Raw genomic sequence first — 4,680 nt, forward strand, 5'->3', positions numbered from 1 at the left:
CGAGCAATACGAAATACCTCTAGTTTGGTTTTCCTCCAGCTGCGCTCCATTTTTCGGGCTGCTCTCTTTAGGGTGCGAGTATGCTCATTATATCATGGTGTCAAACTGTTTTCCTTAACCTTCCTTAAGCGTAAAGGACCAACTGTATTTAAAGTGCTAGAAAAGAGAGACTCCATAGTTTCTGTTACATCATCAAGTTGTTCTGAGGTTTTGGATACGCTAAGGAATTTGGATACATCAGGAAGATAACTTAAAAAGCAGTCTTTTGTGGTAGAGGTGATGGTTCTTCCATACTTGTAACAAGAAGTAGAATTTACAATTTTGGCTATATGAAGTTTGCACAAAACTAAATAATGATCTGAGATATCATCACTTGGCTGCATAATTTCAACACTATCAACATCAATTCCATGTGACCGTATTAAATCTACAGTATGATTTTGACAATGAGTAGGTCCTGAAACGTGTTGTCTAACCTCAATAGAGGTCAGAATGTCTATAAATGCTGATCCCAATGCATCTTTTTCATTATCAACATGGATATTAAAATCACCAACTATTAAAACTTTATCTGCAGCCAGAACTAACTCAGATGTAAAATCACCAAACTCTTTAATAAAGTCTGTATGGTGCCCTGGTGGCCTGTATACAGTAGCCAGTACAAACATAACAGGGGATTTATCATTAACATTTGTTTCTCTGGATAATATTATATGAAGCACCATTACTTCAAACGAGTTATACTTGAAGCCTGCCCTCTGAGTAATCCTGAAAACGTTGTTATAAATTGAAGCAACACCTCCCCCTTTGCCTTTTAGACGCGGTTCATGTTTATAACAGTAATCTTGGGGGGTGGACTCATTTAAAATAATGTAATCATCAGGTTTTAGCCACGTTTCTGTCAAACAGTGCACATCTATATTATAATCAGTGATCATATTATTTACAAAAAGTGTTTTCGTAACAAAAGGGATCTGATATTCAAAAAGCCAAGCTTTATCATTTGTTTATCCATAATGCAGCTGTTTTTTATTTGTTGAACCTCAAATAAATTGTTAATCTTAACTTGGTTTGGACGTTTTTTGTATTTTCTAGTTCGGGGAACAGACACAGTCTCTATAGTAAGGGAGCAGGTCGGTCAGAATTACATTTATATTTACTAGGGGTTGGACGGTCCACTGAAAAAACCGAACCGCTCGGTTCTCCACACTCGGTTCGGCACGCACTGGGACCACTGTTCAACCTAAATGTCATCTTTATTTATATAGCTCTTTAAACAAAATACATTGCGTCAAAGCAACTAAACAACATTCATTAGGAAAACAGTGTCAATAATGCAAACATGATAGTTAAAGGCAGTTCATCATTGGATTCAGTTATGTCATCTCTGTTCAGTTAAACAGTGTCTGTGCATTTATTTGCAATCAAGTCAACGATATCGCTGTAGATGAAGTGTCCCCAACTAAGCAAGCCAGAGGCGACAGCGGCAAGGAACCGAAACTCCATCGGTGACAGAATGAAGAAAAAAACCTTGGGAGAAACTAGGCTCAGCTGGGGGGCCAGTTCTCCTCTGACCAGACGAAACCAGTAGTTCAATTCCAGGCTGCAGCAAAGTCAGATTGTGCAGAAGAATCATCTGTTTCCTGTGGTCTTGTCCTGGTGCTCCTCTGAGACAAGGTCTTTACAGGGGATCTGTATCTGGGGCTCTAGTTGTCCTGGTCTCCGCTGTCTTTCAGGGATGTAGAGGTCCTTTCTAGGTGCTGATCCACCATCTGGTCTGGATACGTACTGGATCCGGGTGACTGCAGTGACCCTCTGATCTGGACACAGACTGGATCTGGTGGCCACGGTGACCTCGGAACAAGAGAGAAACAGACAAATATTAGCGTAGATGCCATTCTTCTAATGATGTAGCAAGTACATAGGGTGTTATGGGAAGTGTTTCCGGTTTACCTAATTAATGCAGCCTAAAAATCCTTTAACGGATTTGGATAATAAAAGCATATTAGTATGTTATGTGTATGCCAGGTTAAAGAGATGGGTCTTTAATCTAGATTTAAACTGCAAGAGTGTGTCTGCCTCCCGAAACAATGTTAGGTAGGTTATTCCAGAGTTTGGGCGCCAAATAGGAAAAGGATCTGCCGCCTGCAGTTGATTTTGATATTCTAGGTATTATCAAATTGCCTGAGTTTTGAGAACGTAGCGGACGTAGAGGATTATAATGTAAAAGGAGCTCATTCAAATACTGAGGTGCTAAACCATTCAGGGCTTTATAAGTAATAAGCAATATTTTAAAATCTATGCGATGCTTGATAGGGAGCCAGTGCAGTGTTGACAGGACCGGGCTAATATGGTCATACTTCCTGGTTCTAGTAAGAACTCTTGCTGCTGCATTTTGGACTAGCTGTAGTTTGTTTACTACGCGTGCAGAACAACCACCCAATAAAGCATTACAATAATCTAACCTTGAGGTCATAAATGCATGGATTAACATTTCTGCATTTGACATTGAGAGCATAGGCCGTAATTTAGATATATTTTTGAGATGGAAAAATGCAGTTTTACAAATGCTAGAAACGTGGCTTTCTAAGGAAAGATTGCGATCAAATAGCACACCTAGGTTCCTAACTGATGACGAAGAATTGACAGAGCAACCATCAAGTCTTAGACAGTGTTCTAGGTTATTACAAGCAGAGTTTTTAGGTCCTATAATTAACACCTCTGTTTTTTCAGAATTTAGCAGTAAGAAATTACTCGTCATCCCGCTTTTTATATCAACTATGCAATCCATTAGTTTTTCAAATTGGTGTGTTTCACCGGGCTGCGAAGAAATATAGAGCTGAGTATCATCAGCATAACAGTGGAAGCTAACACCATGTTTCCTGATGATATCTCCCAAGGGTAACATATAAAGCGTGAAGAGTAGCGGCCCTAGTACTGAGCCTTGAGGTACTCCATACTGCACTTGTGATCGATAGGATACATCTTTATTCACTGCTACGAACTGATGGCGGTCATATAAGTACGATTTAAACCATGCTAATGCACTTCCACTGATGCCAACAAAGTATTCAAGTCTATGCAAAAGAATGTTGTGGTCAATTGTGTCAAACGCAGCACTAAGATCCAATAAAACTAATAGAGAGATACACCCACGATCAGATGATAAGAGCAGATCATTTGTAACTCTAAGAAGAGCAGTCTCAGTACTATGATACGGTCTAAATCCTGACTGGAAATCCTCACATATACCATTTTTCTCTAAGAAGGAATATAATTGTGTGGATAGCACCTTTTCTAGTATCTTGGACAGAAAAGGGAGATTCGAGATTGGTCTATAATTAACTAGTTCTTTGGGGTCAAGTTGTGGTTTTTTGATGAGAGGCTTAATAACAGCCAGTTTGAAGGTTTTGGGGACATATCCTAATGACAATGAGGAATTAATAATAGTCAGAAGAGGATCTATGACTTCTGGAAGCACCTCTTTTAGGAGCTTAGATGGTATAGGGTCTAACATACATGTTGTTGGTTTAAATGATTTAACAAGTTTATACAATTCTTCCTCTCCTATGGTAGAGAATGAGTGGAACTGTTCCTCAGGGGGTCTATAGTGCACTGTCTGATGTGATACTGTAGCTGACGGCTGAATGGTTGCAATTTTATCTCTAATAGTATCGATTTTAGAAGTAAAGTAGTTCATAAAGTCATTACTGCTGTGGTGTTGGAAAATGTAAACACTTGTTGAGGGTTTATTTTTCGTTAATTTAGCCACTGTATTGAATAAATACCTGGGGTTATGTTTGTTTTCTTCTAAAAGAGAAGAAAAGTAATCGGATCTAGCGGTTTTTAATGCTTTTCTGTAGGATATGTTACTTTCCCGCCAAGCAATACGAAATACCTCTAGTTTTGTTTTCCTCCAGCTGCGCTCCATTTTTCGGGCTGCTCTCTTTAGGGTGCGAGTATGCTCATTATATCATGGTGTCAAACTGTTTTCCTTAACCTTCCTTAAGCGTAAAGGACCAACTGTATTTAAAGTGCAAGAAAAGAGAGAGTCCATAGTTTCTGTTACATCATCAAGTTGTTCTGAGGTTTTGGATATGCTAAGGAATTTGGATACATCAGGAAGATAACTTAAAAAGCAGTCTTTTGTGTTAGAAGTGATGGTTCTTCCATACTTGTAACAAGAAGTAGAATTTACAATTTTGGCTATATGAATTTTGCAAAGAACTAAATAATGATCTGAGATATCATCACTTGGCTGAATAATTTCAACACCATCAACATCAATTCCATGTGACAGTATTAAATCTAGAGTATGATTTCGACAATGAGTAGGTCCTGAAACGTGTTGTCTAACCCCAATAGAGTTCAGAATGTCTATAAATGCTGATCCCAATGCATCGTTTTCATTATCAACATGGATATTAAAATCACCAACTATTAAAACTTTATCTGCAGCCAGAACTAACTCGGATGTAAAATCACCAAACTCTTTAATAAAGTCTGTATGGTGCCCTGGTGGCCTGTATACAGTAGCCAGTACAAACATAACAGGGGATTTTTCATTAACATTTGTTTCTTTGGATAATGTTATATGAAGTACCATTACTTCAAACGAGTTATACTTGTAGCCTGCCCTCTGAGAAATCCTGAAAACGTTGTTATAAATTGAAGCAACAC

The sequence above is a fragment of the Carassius carassius genome, unplaced genomic scaffold, assembly GCF_963082965.1.
Source record: "Carassius carassius unplaced genomic scaffold, fCarCar2.1 SCAFFOLD_61, whole genome shotgun sequence".
Classification (NCBI taxonomy): domain Eukaryota; kingdom Metazoa; phylum Chordata; class Actinopteri; order Cypriniformes; family Cyprinidae; genus Carassius; species Carassius carassius.